The 20623-nt window shown below is 37.5% G+C and overlaps 1 pseudogene; it reads right to left on the reverse strand.

Annotated features, from left to right (window-relative positions):
- Positions 1–5576: 5576 nt before the first annotated feature.
- LOC132680314 (non-receptor tyrosine-protein kinase TYK2 pseudogene) lies at positions 5577–8503 on the reverse strand (annotated as a pseudogene).
- Positions 8504–20623: the final 12120 nt, after the last annotated feature.

The following is a 20623-nucleotide window of genomic DNA, read 5'->3' on the forward strand; positions in this document are numbered from 1 at the left end:
CTACATTTCAATACTACAACTATTTTGGAGAATAGCTTTCTGAATGTTTTTACAGTATAATTTACTAATGACAGATTCTTCAGCGTGATGTTCAATTATGAGCTAAGAACAGAAAACTTTCACTGTAATCAGATTTAATATTCTTATTGCTTAACTGAACTTTGAAGTCCTCTGTGTTGATGGTCTTATGTCTTAACTCCTGGAAGTCTATTTAACACTGCTATTGTCAAATGAAGATTATTTCTACTATCAAAATAATGCCACTTCATTCATATTTCTCTTCCATTTAAGCTTTTGGTCCTTGGCTGCTACTTAAATAAACACCAGATTATCTTCATGCAGAGTTTATAAAGGGAACAGAAATAAATTGATAAATAATTTAACACAACTTGCACTTAAAGACAAACCAAAAAAAAGTCACCCTGAGCAGAACCCCTGAGCAGGTTCTATGATAAAATGCTTGTAAATGAATTACATAGCATGGCACCTAGCATAGCATAGCATGGCACCTAGAACTGACTGGATGTGTATAAGCTTCTTGTCTAGCCCTGAAGTGCACACACACACACACACACGCACACACACACACTCACACAGTCTGTCTATATGTATAGCTATACACACACACGTGCGTGCACTTCAAAGTCCTTGCTTTCCCCTCTCAATGATCTGCTGCCTTGATCTTACTAGAAGTTTCCCTTTTTCCTCTGCTTTCTTGATTAGGAAATAAAACCTAGTTTTCTTCAAGCCTACAACCCCTTTGCTCTTCTTGACTTACCAGTTTTCTAAGAAAAGTAATCTGGTTCCTAATTCACATCTATTGTAGTACGTATCAGTATCTTTCAGAGTCCTTCATATGCCTAGATTATGTCTGAATATGAACTGTCTTCAGCTAATAAGATAGTCTGCCTTTAAACAAACTAACAAATACAGTGATGTACAGTAGACACAATTAAATTTTTAGCACATCAAATTTTAATCAAATGTTTGAAAATTTGACAAAATTGGAAACAAAGCAATAATGGGTCTCAGAATTAATGTGTCCAATATTGAAATCACATGGTTTCCATTGTAAGGAACAAGAAACGTTGTTGAACAGAAAACTAGCAGTTCTCCCGGGCATGAGCCCTGTGTGCATGTATATCCTTTAGATTCCCCAGGCCAATGCAAAGCCACGTCCAAAGCTTATTTGTGGACTAGGATTTGTAGATTAAAAGAAAGGTCATTTATCCAAATGTCTCTGGAATTCTTGCTAAAACAAAACAAAACAAAATAAAACACCTCAGAACCCACCTCGCATTACTGATAAAATAATTTCACCGTAATAAAAATTATAACATTTCCATTTCCCTTATATGTTTGAAATGATTATGAGCTTGAATGAATTAAAAATGTCTTATTTATTTGCCTTCTCAAATACCACCACATAAATGATTTAGACTTTGTATTATATAGCATGGAATCTTTGCTACTTTTCTTGCAATTCCTTAGTTATATCTATCTTCCTCAGCTAGATTCTCAGTTTTGTACATGCCTTTCCATGGTAGGTCTGGGGATCCCAAAACAGTAGTCTATGAATATAAATACACTATTAGATCTTCTAATATGTAGTTGTAATCTTAAGAAATAAATGTTAAGTTTAACAAATATTTTTTCGATATATTAACTGCAAAGCAAGTTTATAATTTACAAGTGGATGCATACTGTTCATTTTTTTTAAAACTACAAATATAACATTTTTTTGTGTAATTCATGATATAAAAATTTTTGGAAAATACTGCTCTGAAACATGAACCACCTTGAGAATATTTTTGTTGCATGTGTCTTTGAGTCATGAAAGTGTGGTCAAGTGTATGATATAGCAGGTCTATAATATTCTACACAATGGATGAAATTCATTGTGATGTTACGCTTCAGAAATATAAAGTTGGTTATTTATTCTCAAATCAGATTATGTACTTTATCATTTTAATTTGATCACTTTTATCATAAAATAGAGAATATTAAATGAAATTCATTTTTTTAAGTTTATTTATTTTTGAGAGAGAGAGAGATAGCGAGAGAGGGAGCATGGGGGAAAGGCTAAGAGAAGGAAAGAGCAAGCATCCCAAGCAGGCTCTACACTGTTAGTGCAGAGCCTGAGTCAGGACTCGAACTTAAGAACTATGAGATTATGACCTGAGCCAAAGTCAAGAGTCAGACGCTAAACTGAGCCACGCAGGAGGCCCAAATGAAATTTAAAATAATAAAATCATACAAACAAATCAAATCCTTTGATTTTTCTGTTTTTGCCACAGTCTTAGTATAGTACTTGAAACACAATTGTAATCAAATCATACATATAATTTTGTGTTCTGCTTAATCTTCCTTTTCTACACCACAGCAGGTCTCTTTTGTTGCTGTTATTTGTCTATAGTTTACATAAACATAATATAATGCCACACACCCCACCCCCCTGCCCCGTGGATTCTTCTGCCCACACCACTTACTGTCAAATACATCTAATTTTCTAAACTGTAAACGGCTTTGAATCGGTGTTGTCCATTTGCATCACATAATTAGACCCTGCAGCTGCAATGCAAACTGTTCAACGCACAGATTTAATCTTGAAAGTTGATCAAACCTCAGTATTTTGACTTGGAATATAATTTTGCAATGATGTGCCTGGTTCTTGCATTCATAAAAAACGCTGTCCATACTTATCAATGTATATCGAAAAGGTCACAAATCCAAATGTCCTCAGGATCTGGGCAATAAAGTAAGTTAGTGAAATACTTAGGCTGAAAAAGGGCCACTCTCCACACCCTGTTAATAATCAGTAAGTTCAAAAATATATGGCTTTGCGCGAACCGTGACTCCGAACGTAGGACCTAACTAAATGGCACATCTGCTCTTCAGCTTCAGTTAATTTTTCACATATGGTCACGCTGCTCGACTGCCTCCAGGTTTCTTTAAATTTTTTTTTTTAATGTTTATTTATTTTTGAGAGAGAGAGAGAAACCAGCGCAAGTGGGGGAGGGGCAGAGACAGAGAGGGAGACCCAGAATCCGAATAAGGCTCCAGGCTCTGAGCTGTCAGCACAGAGCCCAACGCGGGACTCAAACTCATGAACCATAAGATCATGACCTGCGCTGAAGTCCAATCCTTAACCAACTGAGCCATTCGGGGGCCCTACCTGCTGCAGTCAGATTTCTGATTTTTTTTTTTTAATGCAGTGCAAAACCTTAAATTCTACATGAATTCTCCAAATTGTTAAATGTTGGCAAAGATGTGTTAAAGGCCCTACATCATAGACCAAATAAAATATGTCCAGTTTGGGAGCAAAACAGTTTATTGTAATGCTGTGTATGTGCCTTAATAACACACTGGTTTTAATACTCAACTTAATAAAACTGCAAAATCTATTACAAGTATCCTGGTCATTTTTCCTTATTTTACATTTAGATGTAGAAGTCCAAAATCATTAGCTGATTTACTTCAAGGTGACAGGACTAGATAGCTGTCATTAGTACTGAAAACACTTGACTCTTATCCTCGCTCTGATTTGACTAAATGGTTAAACCATTTCAAATGATAAAAAAAAAAAAGTTTCTGTAGTCTATTAGTAACCATAATATCATAAAGTGAAATTTAGATTCCATATAACTTAATTCCTAATCACATGGAACTTCAAATTAATATTTTAGAAAAATAATAGGGCGAAACGACACAAATATTAGATTTCATGAAACAGCTTTTTGATTGCATCAATAGTTTGCTATAGAGATGACAATTCCCTTTAACATCCACATATATAACTTTTATCTATTAATGCAATTAAAACCAGTATTTAGAATCATGAATGGAAGAAAGTCTAAAAAAGCAAAAGTTTGATTACAAACCCTGTCGCTGACAAAAGACAAATCATGTACCTTGGTTAATCTAAAATTTCTTCACCTACAGAAAAGTTCTAAAATCCCAATTCATAATCTTTTTAGCAAAATAGAAAATTCATAGGCTCTTAAAATAAATAATCCAAAGACATCATGAGCTCCTAATAAGTCTAGAGACTCCAAAATGGCATCAAGATTCAACCCTGCTTCTTTATCTCTGTGTGGCTTTTCTTTGTGGGTTCTGTGAGCAGGCAATCTCGTGCTCCATGGTGACTACGTGGCTGTCATTTGCTTCCACAACTTCCGTGGCCCTACAAAGAGCTTTGTCACATAAAACGCAAGAATAATTTTTTTTTATTTCAAAATTTCTAATAAAAGTCTTAGAATAGTTTTGTTCGTGGCTTTAGTGTATCCCCAACCTTCTAGCAATCTGCATGGGAATGCGAGCTCACCAATTAGTCACAGCTGGATGGCATGGCCATTAATAGAATATGATGTGGTCAGCAACACCTAAACCAGTGGACTGACCATTTGGAAGGAGTTGTTCACAAGCAAAGCACAGCAATTTTCTAAGAGGAAACGGGTGCAAGATAGGGAAATCAACGTACGATCTCTCTGGAATTGCATGATTTTGGAAAAATATTATATAAGTACTGCTATATGACAGTATGAAGAAAACAGTTGTTCCTCTTTAAATCATAGGTAATTCTGAATGTGAGATTACCAGACATGATTATCAACACCAAGAACAGATGTACATGTGTACATCTATATAAAAGTAACATAAAAAATAGCATGAGGGAATATATTCAGCATTTGCTTAATAGCAACTCAAGTAAAATATTTTTGTCATTTCTTGTAAACTAAAATTTATGTTTACATGAATCTTGGTGGACAGAAAGGTATGTAAGACAAGGAACAATTTTTTACAAACAAGTAGATGTCGGTAAACAAAGGAAAGCTGTTCCTTTACAACATTTCCATTGCATAAAAAATGACACATCTAATAAATATCTACATGACATGTTTCGTTTGTATTGTATCTACTTATGTTGAGTTCCGTTTTAGTTTAGATATTACAATAGATATGTAAATTTGACTAGGCATTTTGTTATGTAAGCGCTTAGATAAAATTTAGAATTTTAATGAAAATGCAAGGTTTTTTATTTTTTTTTTTTTTGAGAAAGAGAGAGCGAGGGAGGGCGAGTAGTGAGAGGCATGGGACACAGAGGGAGAGAGAGAGAGAGAGAGAGAGAGAATCCCAAACAGGTTCTGCACCTTCAGCATGGCCCAGATGATGTGGGGCTCAAGCTCACTAAATATGAGGTCATGACCTGAGCCGAAATCAAGAGTCAGACCCTTAACCGACTCCACCATCCAGGTGGCCCTCAAGGTCTTTCTTATCTAGCACATTTGTGCCATGTCTCTAGATGTAGTGATCTTCATTTAAATATTTTACTCCTAGCTTGCTTTATTTGTTTGTTTACTTATTTATTCAATTGGGTAAAGGGTATTTCATCAAGAGAGAAAACAAAAGCAAAAATGAATGAATACATAAATAAATAAATTGCAAGGGCTTAATTCGTCCAAAGAGGTCATAGCTCTCCCCAAGTAAAACATTAAGGACAGCACAGGCATCTGTGCATTCGTAAGTGAATTAGAAACGGGCACCCATGCTCACTCACTACTCACTGTGCAGAAACTTCAGTGCATAGAGCTGGCATAAGCAGGGGTCCCGGTGACAGGCTGGGGCTCACTCTGGGCCCACAGCCTGTGCAAGATGGTTCAGAAGGAGGGCCACTGAGCCGGTCCCTAGGTCAGGCACTGGGTGGTGAGTGTGGCCAGCTCTGGGTGTGAGGGCTGAGGAAGCCAGTGCTGCTTCCGGTAGAAACACTCTTTCTCAGAGGGGCCACAGTCCATTGGAGGGGCCTCCGCATCGAAGCAGAGCTCCAGGCAGGTGGCACCAAAGCCCTGTTTGTCAGCTGCGGTGGTTGGACTGTTGGCACCGCCAGACAGGCACTCGGGGGCTATCCAGGGGGTCCGCTCCACCCACCCAAGTATCTGAGGGTGCTGGCCACTGCTTCCTTCCAGGCTACGGGCAGGTGGCCCCACTCCACCCCAGCCACATGTCCGGAGACCAATACTCCCTATACCCTGGATGTTCTCATAACTGCCTCTGCAGATGCCATGCACAAAGGCCAGGTGCACATGGGAGACCTGGCTCATGAGGCTGGCTGTCTTGTAGAAGGCCAAGGCGATGTCGTGGGGGCTACCTTGACTCCACTTGAAGCTCCAGCCCATGGCCCCCACTGGGTATGGGGGCATCCCCACCATCTGCCGTGCCCTCCTTGGGGCTTCTGCCCACCCCCCCCACTCATAAGATGCCCTCATAAGCACTGTTCCTCGTGCCTTGGCCCAACTGGGACAGACAGGTGATGTCATCCTGGCAGACCCGTTGGAAGTTGAGTTGGCTGAGGTTGAGTAGCTTAGTGTGGGCCAGAGACCCCGGAACAATGAGGAGGCTGGAGATTTCTCCTGGCCGTGGCCGGCAGCAGCAGTGTAGGGAGAAACAGTCGTCGCCGGCCGGCAACAAGCAGCCCCGCAGAGCGGCTGGCAGCTCCTGCAAGCTGGGGAAGGACCCGTCCCAGCCCCAGCTCGATGGGGAGCATACGCAGGTGCCAGTGTTGTGCGTCGGCTGCCTGGTCACCCTGGGCCACCGTGGGATGAGGCAGTCGAGGCGGATGGTGCTCCAGTGGATGAAGCAGAGGCCATCCTTGGGCCGCAGCTTGGCCAGCACGAATGGCTCCACCAAGGGTCCACGGATAGTGTCCTGGACGCTCATCTCCAGCCATGGAGCAGCCACCTCACTGTACAGGTGGTGGCTGGAGTCGGCTGTCGGGGGAAAGAGCCGTGTACCGGTGACAGCGAGGACAGGGCCCCGGCCCAGGAAACTCCAGGCCCTTGTCCAGACAGTGGATGCTGCTGTGGCTTTCTTTCAGCACCGTGCGGGTGACATCCTGGAAGTCACAGAAAGAGGTCTCTGGCACTTCCTGAGGCCTTTCCACTGGCTTGTCACCCACCTCCTGGACCTTCCCCCATGGGCCAGCATGGGGATTCCTGTTGCTGCCATTGCCACTGGGACCCTCTGCCTGTACTGGCTGCCAGTGGATGCCACCAGTGCCTGTCTCTGGAGCCTCACGAGTGGGGGAGTCTGGTGGCCAACTCAGGTCAGGTTCTGTCCTGGATGCGGAAGGGCTCTCCTCTGCTACCGGGGCTACAAGCTCCGGGTGGCACGCAGGCACACGCTCCGGGCCAAAGCAGGGTGCCACCCGCTGCGGTGTGGCCAGGGACCTGACCGTGATGACCTGACCTGCTGGGAAGCACTGCCTGGCTGGAGGACGCACGCAAACCTGCGGGAAACGCTGCACAGGCACGGCGGTGTCGACACGTGGTGCGGCTGGATATGCAGCCGGAGGGGCGTGGGATGCAGTCCTTGAAAGCAAACTTCTTGGCCACCTTCTCCAGGGGGGACACCGGCTCAGACAGTGAGGCGGCATCGGTGCAGAAAGGCCACGCCCAAACTTTGGTTCTTAAAATGATGGATCTCGTCTGGGCTGGACGGCTCGTACAGTGACGCATTCACGGGAGGGAGGTCATTCACAAACTCCCGGTTTCCCTGCCCAAAGAGTCACTCAGAGGAGGCTGGGCTCAGGAGCCGCACCCCTGCTCTGCCGGTTCTGAGCAAGACTTGGCTTCTGTAGGCCCACAGCCGCACACAGCGGGCTCCGAAGGGTTCAAGCCGGTTCCAGAAATAAAACCTCAGGGGAAGTACACTGCCAGGTCTCCGGAAAACTCTAAGATGGGTTTTGGGGGCAGCCAGATCTGGGTCTGGGCATCTGACAGAGCAGAGACTGAACAAACTTGGAGTGACGCCAACGTTGTGCATGATGTGGATTTAGACCGCGTCTACGGTCAGTGTGGCCTCGTCGAAGTTGGCCTTGGGGTTCCGCTGTCAGGGCCAGCCCAGTGCAGAAGGACCTTCAGGCCTCCCCTGATGGCAGTGGGTGAGCTCCACTGAGAGGGAAAAATCTGTTGTAAGATGGTCCATAGGACTGATAGGGGAATCCCAGTCCCTGCCCCAAGACTCTCTTTCTGGGTTTTTCTTCCCACCTCTCTTGTGAGGGTGCCAATTTACTACTAATGCGAAGTAAAATCATAATAATAAATAATAAATAAATAATAAATAATAATAAATAACAAAATAATAAATAATAAATAAATAAATAAATAAATAATAAATAAAAATAATAACAAATAATAAATTGTCCCCTCTGCTTATGCTCAGGACTCAGACCTCTGGAGACCGCTCTCCTCTGAGCCCAACGGGGTAAAATAAACCTCCTGCCTTCCAAGATCGCCGAGTGCCACTTGGTTCTTCCACTGGGAGATCCAGACCAGGTTCCATAACACCAACCCCATCAGGCCTGCTGTCCCTGGTGGTGGCACCCCAAGGGCACAGAGGCATGTGCTTGATAGCTGGCTTGGTTTCCCCAAATCACCAGGCAGGCAGGTGTGGTCACACAGACCAGGGGGTGAATCTTGGCTCTTCCTGGACCTCAGTGGGCCTCAGTTTCCCCACTGGAAAATGGAGATGCAGAGATCATTGCCATGAAAAGATGGTTATGACATCTCTAAGCAGTTCTGCACGTTATGGTTCAGCACAGCCCGGGGACCCCGGCTCCTGAGACTCCGCCCCCAGCCACAGGCAGCCACCGCTCTGCTGACTTGCTTTTAATAACTTGATGGTGAATAGGGAGAAAACGACAATCAGCATTTGCAAATAATGATCAAAATTTAAAACATGTTAATGTAATATTATTATTAGTTTGTAAAGTGTTAAAATTTATATAATGCTCTCAGCTAAATAATATATCAGTATTTTAAAGAGAATAAATGATAGTTTGAGAATTAGGTTTTTTTGTGCGAAGAACACATTTAATTAACCTCAGTTGCATTTATTAACCATTGCATTCTCTCTTTCTATACATGATACATAGTTCAGATAATACATGTATTGGGGGGTCCATACTCCCACCTGTGTAAATCACATTATTACCACTTCATAAAAAATATCAAGATCTATATATATAGCATGTGATTTTATAATTATCACAAATAATCTCAGTGCAAATGTAAAATTATGAAATACGAAGTTATCTATGAAATTTATGACTTCTTGAATAAATTGTTGTGATTAATCATGATTGTTTCCTTAACTCCTCAGCTGTCGTTATTCTAATACATTACATGGGAATTAAAATAAAATTTGTAGCTACAATACATTCATTATCAATCTCTGTACTTTTTTCTAGTTTCATAGTTTCTTAAACTAATGGTTAGAATTTAATATATTCCATGAGATACTCTTCTAAGTCCCTTAATGTTTTTCTGTCTCTATTTTATAAATTTTTATTGAAAAAAATGCTATATAATTCTGGTTTTATAAAATGTTTCCTGTCGTCGTAAAATGAGACCCATGCCAGATAAGCACACGCCTGATTTTTATATTCTCAGCACCTTCCTCTCTTACGCCCTTGAATTTTTAGGCAATGATACATTATGTAGAACTCAGATGATGTCCGTCACATTCAGTTAGTAATAATCTATCACAGAGTTCAGGTAACAAGAAACATGCAGAAATAATTCTGATTATGAATGTCAATTTATAAGGCTTTACTTTGTAAACATGGAAAGATAATTTAATTTCTACCTCTCCCAATGTTATCTGAAAGTTAGAGCCTAATCAGTTTATTATTCTGGTAATGATATATAGAGACACAGAAATTACATATTTGGTATCGAATGTATATAACTAATATATCTAAGATTTTATATTATGTATCCTTATATCTATCTGTGTATGTGCATGTCATGTCTACTAGGTGGATTTGCAAAATAAAAGTATCGTATCATGTCCCAAATCTGTAGGAAGAAATGATTTGTTAGGCTACCAATCAGTGAATTAAACTGTAAAGGAATATCATAGAACAGATTGGAAGAAACGTTGGGTTTTGCTTTTCATATATACAGCCATTGTTGAAAGTCTTAATATTTAATATTAGTTTTAAATTGATATTTTTAATGGTGTTATAAATTTAATTTGAGTAGTAGTCTATTAAGGACTGATTGGGCCCACCCCCCCATTCATATGTTGGCGACCTAACCCCAGTTAGCTACTTAGGTCTTCAAGTAGGGCACTGGGGACACCTGGGTGACTCAGTGGGTTAAGTTTCCCACTTTGCTCATATCATGATCTCACTGCTCATGAGTTCAAGCCCTGCATCAGGCTCTGTGCTTACAGCTCAGAGCCTGGAGCCTGCTTGGGATTCTGTCTCCCTCTCTCTCTGCCTCTCCCCTGCTCTCTCTCTCTCTCTCTCAAAAATAAATAAACGTTAAAAAAAATTAAAGGTGGGGCCCTGATCTGATGGATTAGTCTCTATAGAAAATGGCATACCAAAAACTGGCTCTTCCCACACCCCCACTGTCCTGTCCACACAGGTGTTGAGGAAAGGCCATGTAAGGCTAGAACTAGAACAATAAATGAGGAAACTTGCCTCCACCAAGAACTAACCTGACTGGACTCGTTGCCTCCAGAACTGTGAAAAAAAGGATTTTCTGTTGTTTAAGCCCCCCAGTCTGTGGTATTTTGTTATGGCAGCCTGGGCAGACTAATATATTGTGTTAATGTCATTACTTTTGTTAGTATAATATTAAAGCAAGTGAAAAAGTTAGAGTTTATTATATATTATCTAGTCAAGATGTAATGACAGCCTGTGCTCATACAGTTGCAATGAAAAGCAAGGAAAGTGGCAGGTAGATTAAGAACATAGATATCTACACAATTGGATACTGGATCTGAAAGGGAAGGCAAAAAAGGTAGGAAGTGAGGGTTGCTGTCAGAAGGCTTGTGGCACGGAACAGTAGATGACCCATCCCATCCCCCAAAACAACACAAAACAAAACAAAACAGAAAAAGAAAGGAGAGGAGGATTATAAGAAAATATCGCATGCTGGGTTTTGTAAGTGTTCAAAACTTCTGGATTCGTCTTTCTGGATCCTAGTTAAGGCTAACCCCTTCCCCATGCACAGGATCCATTCTTTGTTACTTGTTCAAAAATATTATTTCAGAGACTTGCTATTTCAGCCACAGTAGAATAAGTGGCACCAGATGAGCCCTCTTCCTCCTCCATAAACCACTATAAACAAGATAAAATGTGAGAAATTACTATTTTCAGACAGAAGGGGGGAAAAAAAGGAAGTAAGCCTATGTTCCCTGCGGGAGGAAAACAAAAGGAAGTAGACTCCTGAATCATCCAGGTTTTCTGCTTAGAGGCACTTTTGGGGAGCAGAACACAGTAAGAAGGCATTAAGAAGCCAGAGAATGGAAATAAAGGGAAATTTGTGTCCGAGTACCAAATAAAAGGTAGTTGAGAGAGAAAGATTTCCAGGAATCTGAAAAAGAGTCCCATTCAGCCTTTACCACAACACAAAACTGTGTGTACACATTTAAGGCTTTACAAAACTACGCCAGGGAACATTATTGGGTAACTTTCAACTGTACAACCAGTGGAACTCGTATAAGGCTAAGAAATACTTGAATTCAAAAAAAAAAAAAAAAGAAAGAAAGAAATATTTGAGTTCTATGTAGTCAGAATTAAGAGACACTTAGGAAACCATAGGTTTTCAGTAGAGACCCCTGAAATAACATGGGTTAGAAGTATACTATTCTAGTCTTGAAGTACAGGCAATATGCCCGTCCTAACAGTCTAAATATGAGCATCAAAAATATGTGATGTCTGCAAATATATTAAATGAATAATGTGATAAAACTCAATATTCTATTAAAGAAGACTACAAAATCTAGACATAAAAATGTAATATCCATTAACTTCAGCAGATAATCAGAATAACCAAAGTTTTAAAAATGAAGGAAAATTTGATTTATGACCAGGAGATAGACCAGGCAATAGGAAAGGTCCAGAAAGGACGAATATGGTGCAATTAGCATAAAAAAAGCTATCACATTAAAATGTGATCAGGTTTTAATTTTTTTTAAATATAAAAAAATAAAAATAGAGTAATTCAATTGGGAAATGGAAACTAGGAATAAGTGAAATTCCCAGTGAATAATTTAATTTCCTGAATAATTTATAAGTTTACTGAAATTTCTTGAGAGCAGATACAGGCCCTGAAGAAAACTTCACACACAGTGGGTTAAACAAACACTAAAAAACTAAAAATATTAATATCAATAAACTTGAAGTCAGAGAAAGAGTTAATCTTTCAAACTGATGTACAGAAAGAAAAACTGTTGAAAGTGGAAATAAAAAAAAAAAAAAACTTTTATGAACTGTGGGACAAAAATATGGCTATTATGCTTTTTTTTAATTTTTTTTAATGTTTATTTATTTTTGAGACAGAGAGAGACAGAGCATGAGCAGGGAAGGGGCAGAGAAAGAGGGAGACACAGAATGTGAAACAGGCTCCAGGCTCTGAGCTGTCAGCACAGAGCCCGACGCAGGGCTCAAACTCACAAACTGTGAGATCATGACCTGAGCCGAAGCCGGATGCTTAACCGACGGAGCCACCCAGGCGCCCCGGCTATTATGCTTTTTTAATGAAATCTCAGATAAAGAAGGGAAGGAGTATTAGGAGTTTAAAGTAGTATTATCGTTGGGAAATTTGTTTGACAGTTTCTTATAAAATTAAAAAAGTGCTTACCCTATGATTTACCATTTCTATTGATTAACCCAAGACAAATGAAAACAGAGAACCCAATAGGTTTTTAAGTAGTGTTCATAGCAGCTTTATTAATAGCCCCAAGCCAGAAATCACCCAAGTTTTCAACAACTGGAGACAAATACTATTCATGGTATATCCACTAAATGTAATATCATCCTTACCTGGTCTAAAATAACAGTCTCCTGATTATATTCCCTGATTCCACTCTTTGCTTATAGAATACTTTCCTTTTACCAGCCATAGTAAATTTTCCAAACATAAATAAAATATTTCCCGATGAAAGCTTTCCAGTTGATTTTTGCTTCTCATACACTAAAAATACTTTTGAAAATCTATAGTAATAATATTGTGGTTATAATTCATCTCACACTGGACTCACCACCTAAATGTGTCTCCTACTCAGAACTTATTATTATTGATAGGCATTGAAACGGAACCTAAGACATTCACATACATTTTCTATATATATACAAAAACAATAGTGAATAATCCAGGTTATTAACATTTTATGTTCACAAGCTGTTGTTTACTTACCTTAACGAATCATTCGTTGAATCCATTTTGGAAATTTTATATGTAAATTCGAAAGATAGTTCAGAGTTTGGTTAATTATTTTAATAGAACATAACTCCGCTAGTTTTCCATAGCTGCTATAACAAATTATCCAAATTTGGTAGATTTAAACAACTGAAATTTCTGTTCATAGTTGAGTTCAGACGTCTAAAATTAATTTCCCTTGGCCAAAATTAAGGTCTAGGCACTCCCTCTAGTCTAGAGACTCTAGAAGAGAACTTGTTCCTTTCATCTTCTCAATTCTGGTTGCTTCCTGATTTCTTTGCCTGTGCCATATCATTCTAATCTTTAAGGCTGGCATCTTCAAATAGCCAGCCTGCAGATAGCCTCCTCCTCTGTGTCTTTCAGATCTGCAACTGCCTGCCTTTTATGAGGAGACATGTCAATGCATTTAAGGGCAGCCCCCCATCTCCAGATCTTTAGCTTAATCGTATCTGCAAATTTTTTTTTTTTTTTACAAATAAGATAATATTCACAGCTGCCAGAGAATACCTGTCTAGGAATACCTCGGGGGGAACGTTTTTCAGCATACCACAATAGCTAAGAGCTATTATCAAATATCTGAGTGTTGACATATGTAAATACCTTTAGTCTGTATATTAAAACATCTAGTTTTTTTATTACCCACAATGAACTCAAACATCATCCTACAAGTAATTCAAATGATTTGCCAGAAGTATTTCTAATTACTGCCAAAAATGATAAATGCGTTTATTTTATTGAAGCCTAGCACATATCTTTGATTCTGCTGAGTGGTCCGTTAGTACTTTTTCTATCTTTGTGATACACTGTATTTAGTTATTTAGGACTATGTTGTGGCAGGAAACAAATGAACACCAACAACAAAACACAATAAGAATGTAGAAGGTCATGGGCCAAATAAAACAATTACCGTGAAGACGTGTTACATATAAAGTGATGTGCAGATGCTATTTAGTATAACATTTATCCCACGCTAGTCGCATTGAACTTGTGACTCAATCTATCTAAATGCAAATCTTTGCAATACATTGCTACATAACAAAGTCCTGTAAAATGTAGTGGCTTATTAACATTTTATTTCCTCACAATTCTGTGGGTCAGCAGTTTGGCCTGGGCACAGCTGGGTGGTTCTTCAAATGGTTTCCTGCAGTCACTCATGAGACTGCAATTTCAGAAGACTCAACTTGAACTAGGTGGTCATGACAGTCTTTCTTATCAAACTGGTGATTTTGCTACTGGTCCCATGTTTTCAGGGGGCCAACCCAAGCATCTTCGTATGGTGACCAATTCAAAAGGCAACAAGAAAAAACGGTATGTCCCAATGTTTAAGTACTCTTCAAGTCCCAGATTACATTACATTTTAAACTTCCAAATGGTGACATTATGTCACATGAGACATGTGAGTCACACCCAGTCAATGTCCAGGGTGTGGATCTAAGGATGCATATGTCAGTGGGTGTCATTACTGTTACAATTCCCCAGATTCATCCATTATAGACATTTCATGCAGAGTCAGTAAAAGTGCTTTTTATCACATACCAGGGATCCAGGAAATCCTTTCCTACTATTGTGGAAAAATTTTTCATCTCTTCAACACACCCAGCATACTGGTACCTGCAATTCTATAACTAAAAGTTGATTACTTTGTCTTAGGCTGAACAGGTGCTTCTACCTACCTTCTTAAAAAATGTTTTATTTATTTATGAGAGAGAGAGAGCCAGGGAGGGACAGAAGGGGAGGTGGGGGGGAGGGGGGACAGAGGATCCAAAGCGTGTTCGACTTTGACACCAGTGAATCCAATGCGGAGCTGCAACTCATGGACCATGAGATCATGACTTGAGTGGAAGTCAAATGCTCAGCCAAGGAGCCACCCAGGCACCCTTCTATCAACTTTTTAAAATTCAAAATTTCATTGAACAAAAAATATACTTTTATCAAAAATATTACCACTATAAAATTTCTTGGGCAATTTCTCAAAACACAAGGAAAGGGAAAGTGCCGGGATGCTGGGAAGAACTGAGGGGCTATCAGATATCAAACTCTCTTCATAGGGTAGTCTCGTAATTTCCTGTTCAGATATTCTTGTCAAAATCCACTGCTTTGTTAAAAAAAAAAAAAAATCCACTGCTTTGTTTGCTATTTGTCCAATATGTTAAAGTTTGGATCTAAGGACGAAGGCAGTTATCAGACGGTTGTTTTATTTGTGTTCCTAAAATCTGCTTTCTTTTTCATTAATGGATATAATATGAGTTGATATTATGTATACTATATTCCGAATGGAAGGGCTACCAAAATATATATGTAATAAGCAAAAAATGGAAAGAAAGAAAAAAGTTCATGGCTGAAAAAATTAACTGAAATTGGAACCCATTAATTATACAATGATATGATTCATAAACAATGATTGTATTGCATGATGCTTAAAATTTACCTTTTATGTATTCTAAGCAGATGTCCTATGCATAGAGGAAAATGTGCAATTGATCAAGTTATCATGAAAATAAAGTACAGATAATCTCCCTTTCTGAAGTCTCCAAACTTAGAGGAGTGCCAGTTTTATATAGTTATTTGATGCATACATATATATATATATATGTGTGTGTGTGTGTGTGTGTGTGTGTGAATATATATATGTGTGTGTGTGTGTGTGTATGTGTGCATACATATATACATACATATACATATATTTAAATTCCCAGAAATCAGGGAATGTGAATGTTCTCACAACTTTATTTCTCCAATGTTTAGTGTAGTGTGTAGCCAGAGTATATCATCAACAAATATTTCTTGTATGGATAAATGAATTTTGAATAATAATAAAAATAAAGGTGCCAACTAATTGGATGAAATGTTGAATTGTATAAAAATAAAATGGTTAAATTAAAAGATTATTACACTGCTGTAGATTGTTTTGAAAATGAACTTGACATCTGGTTAGATAAGTGAGCCCATCATTTTATACAACTATGAAAACTGAATTTTCTGGTGCAGACTGTAACAATTTACTATGAATCCAAGAACAAAATTATTTTTAAATGCTCTAGTGACATTTATTAAGTAATCATAATGGCCAGACCCTGACAGCTCAGAAAAGAAAGAGGGTTACATTAAAACGTGTCTTAATGGCTCATTTTTCACTATGTGGTAATTTAAAGAATGAACAATTGTATATATATTAATTATGATCGGGGGCTGAATACCTCTCAAAATTAAAGACATTTTTTTCAAAAGTTGTTATAACCTATCTGTCCTTGTCTATATAAATTATATAAAAAACAAAATGTAAGTATAAAGTTTGTCATGTAGCTTTTTTACTAAGTGGTGCAAATTAGGTCCACAATTAATAATATTTTTGAAAGAATGAATGAATGACAATGAAGGCACTCAAGAGACTCTAAAGGTGTATTATCATTGCTTAGAGTGGCTTGAAATTCTTGACAACTTGATAATAGGCAAAAGAAAACAAAAGATAAGTAAGTCTCTTTGTATAAGAAAAAGAATTGTAAAATGTATGTTGACCTGAAAATTGTACTCTTTGGAACTTCATTCCTCAAATTCCAGAACACTTGTAGGTCGTGAAGATTATGCATTTAAACAAGGCACTGTAGTATTAGCATTCCTGAAAATTGTGTAAATAGTGCCTGTAAGATATGAGATAAGGGAAGTAGAATGAGTGAAAATACGTGGAACGAAGAGAATTAATAGTCACTCTAAAAAAGTTGGAAGCTTGGATTTCTGCAGAGATATGTAGGAGGAGAAGTGCTGTGTGGCAGTGATTGGAAATGAACTTAGCAGATATTTTTAAAACAACTTCCATACGGAATGGAAAATGAAATAGGCTGGAGATAAGTAAAGGATTATCAAGCTTAGGTATGTCAAGGGGAGACAGAGAAATGATATGGAAAGAGCTTAACCATCGAAGTCAGTCTAACAAATGTCCATATCAGAGTTCTGAAAATTATTAGCTTTGAGACCATGGGAAATTATATAACTTCCCAGTGCCTCAGTTTTCACATGTGAAAAAAAAAAAAGGTTCAAATGTTATAACTAAAAATTTGATGAAAATGAATTCTCCTTTTGAAAGAACTACTAGGTGTGACATGATATCTGTGGGGGGGAAAGGTCTACTTTCTAATGTACTGATTTTCTCGAAGATTAGAATTCTTTTGACAGAATGGTCTACTTCAGTAGTCAAGCATCTTTAATATTGAAAAAAAACAGACATGAGAGCATATATATTTCTTTATATTTATGTAGAAATTGTTCGTTGCAAGGTACGAAATTGGGAAGGTTTTTAACCATTGTTTTTGTTGCTGTTATTACTTGGTTTTACTTTTCTCCTCAGAACTGTCACTTACAAGCAACGTGACTACAGGTATGTTTAATCAGGTTGAGAAATTGTATTTGCATTATAAAATGAGAGGCAATAATTTCATAGGGATTGTGTGGATAAAATGAAAGATATGAAGACAAAAAGCTGTGACTGAAACACATTATGTTACCACTAAATGTTTATTCAGATCTTCTTTTAGTGTATATACATATGGAAATAAGAATTAGACTAATGTCTAAATAGTTTTCTTAATTGAAGAACTACATGATGTTTCTACAGGTTTCCCTAGCTTTGTAAATTGCTCATATTACTTGATTTGTATTTGTAATATTTGTAAGAGAGCAAATGATCTGAGCCAAAATGTAACATCCTTTTAAGAACAGTAGATTTAAGTATATCTGCAATATGCTTTCTGAATGTGACTTTATCTTATCAAGCTACTTTACAGATGCCATAATGAACCAGAATTTTAAGGTAACGATTTCACATTTCTCTCCATTTCTCTGTCTACTGCTGGAACATTCATATGCTGGAAACCTAAAATATTTTGATCATTTTATTTTGCATATGACCTTTTCACTGTTTCAAGAATTTAAGGGATGTTATAATAAACTCTTATTATAAACTATAATGAGGAAAGGCTGGACTTTTCCTCCGCTCATTCTTAGTGTCCATCAGTTTAATGACTTGTTTAAAAAAAAAAAGACTATCTTCACATTACCTTCCTAAATGGTAACTTGATATGCTATATTGTTGTAGTTGAATAAATATGCATATAGCAGTTATAAATGTTGGATTTAGAAATGATAGATATACCATTAGCAATATTTTGAGTGATGTGTATGTATGCAAGGGTGCACACACACACACACACACACAAGAAATCACATTTAAAAATTCATGTGGAGAAATATGAGAATTAAATGTTTCAAATGTTTTTTTTTTTCTTAAGGTCTCATCCATTAAATTTTATTCTAGTTTATTTCAGTGAAGTGCAAATTTGGTTCCTTATATTAACTATATATTTTTATACGGAGAAAATGATAGCAACAATATATGCAAGTATATAACAGCATGGGATATTTTTTTTCATGCAACAAATTAAAAACATTCAAAAAAATAGATGGGAAAACACAGAAAGGCATGGAGCAGGTGATCTAAAAAAAAGCTATGAAACTGAACAAATACTGATGAAGGTCTCAGACTTGAGACAGTCTCATTAAACATTGAGATTAAAAGATTATAGAACATTCCCCATCTTCCACACCTCCCACCACATATAAGGGCTCCAGGATAACGTTCTAAACATACTAAAGGTTAGCCATTATCAGAGAGGATTAAACACACACACACACACAATTATTTTTGTTATATACAAGGAAACTACTTTAAACCAAGATGATAAGAGGGAAATGGTAAAGGGATAGGGATAGATATACCATGCTAATACTAATCAAAAGAATGCTGGAGTAACTATCTCAATATTGGACATAGTATACTTCTAAACAAAGAAGATTAGCAGAGACATAGAAGGGATTTACCCAGCATTGAAAAAAGAGTTAACTCTCTGAGAAAATCTATAATACTAAATATGGACATGAGGCAAAAACTAATGGAAATTAAAGGAAAAATAGAAAAAAAATCTACTCTTTTTATCAGAGATTTCAGCATTTCATTTTTCATTAATGTTAGATAAAGCAGGAAGAAAATCAGTAGAGATATAAATGACTTCAGCATTACTATTAATCAACACTTTCTAATTGACATTTATAGAATATTCCATCCAGATATAGTAAAATACACATTACTCTAAGGTCGCATGGAACAGTCACCAGTATAGACGTCATTCTGGGCTGTAATACACACTTCATTCATGTTTTTTAAATCTGTATTACACACATTAATCATTTTTTTAAATCATGAAAATGTTCTCAGTTGAACATCAATGTAATTGAAATATATGTCATAGAAATATAAATGTAAATATCCTCAGCTGTTTGGAAGTTAAGCAACACTTCTAAGTAATACATGTATTGAAGAAGTTTTAGGAAAAATTAAATATATATTTTGGACTAAAGGAAAACAAAAATGCCACTTATCAAAATTTAAGAGACGTAGTGAAAATAGTGTGTAGAGAGCAATATATTAAACGTATATATTAGAAAGGGAAATGATCCAAAATAAAAAAAAAAAAACTAAAGCCTTCTCTTAGAGAACTATGGAAAAACATTCTTTAGGTTTAAAATAAGTGAAAGAAAAGAATCAATGAAATAGGTGATGAGGATTAAGAGTACACTTATTGTGCTGAGCACTGAGTAATGTATAGAAATGTTGAATCACTACCTTATACACATGAAACTCTGTAAGTTAATTATACTGAATCAAAATTTTAAAAATAGAACACAAATCAATGAAATTTAAAAGTAGAAAAAGAGAATAAAAACACCCCACAAAAAAACAAGCCTAGTTCTTTGAAAAGATCAATAAAATTGACAAAATTCTAACCAGACTAATCAGGGGGAAAAAAGTGAGAAGCTACAAATGGAAAATATCAGAAAGGAGAGGAGGGGGTTCATCACTACAGATACATAGATATCAAAATGATAAAATGGATACAATAGCCTCCCCTCCCATGGGGGATATGTTCTAAGACCCCCAAGGGATGCCTAAAATGGCAGATGGTACCAAACTCTATAAAAACTGTTTTTTTTCCGTATATGCATACCTATAATAAAATTTAATTTATAAATGAAGCACAGTACGAGATTAACAAAAACAATACCAAAATAAAAACATTTTTAACAATATGCTGTAATAGAAATTGTGGGAATATGGTCTTTCCCTCTCTCTCAGAATTGTACTCTACCCAAACTACCCAAACTCACACAAGGGAAAAAAACCGGGATAACACTGTATCTATTAAGTTAATTAAATTAATCATTAAGAAGCTTACAACAACAACAAGAGAATTCTATCAAAGAACTAAGGAAAAAATAATACCAATTGTACACAATCTTTTCTCAGAATATACATGAAGAAGTAATAATACCTAATTTATTTT

This window comes from Panthera onca, chromosome A1, assembly GCF_046562875.1.
Source record: "Panthera onca isolate mPanOnc1 chromosome A1, mPanOnc1 haplotype 2, whole genome shotgun sequence".
In the NCBI taxonomy this organism is placed as follows: Eukaryota; Metazoa; Chordata; class Mammalia; order Carnivora; family Felidae; genus Panthera; species Panthera onca.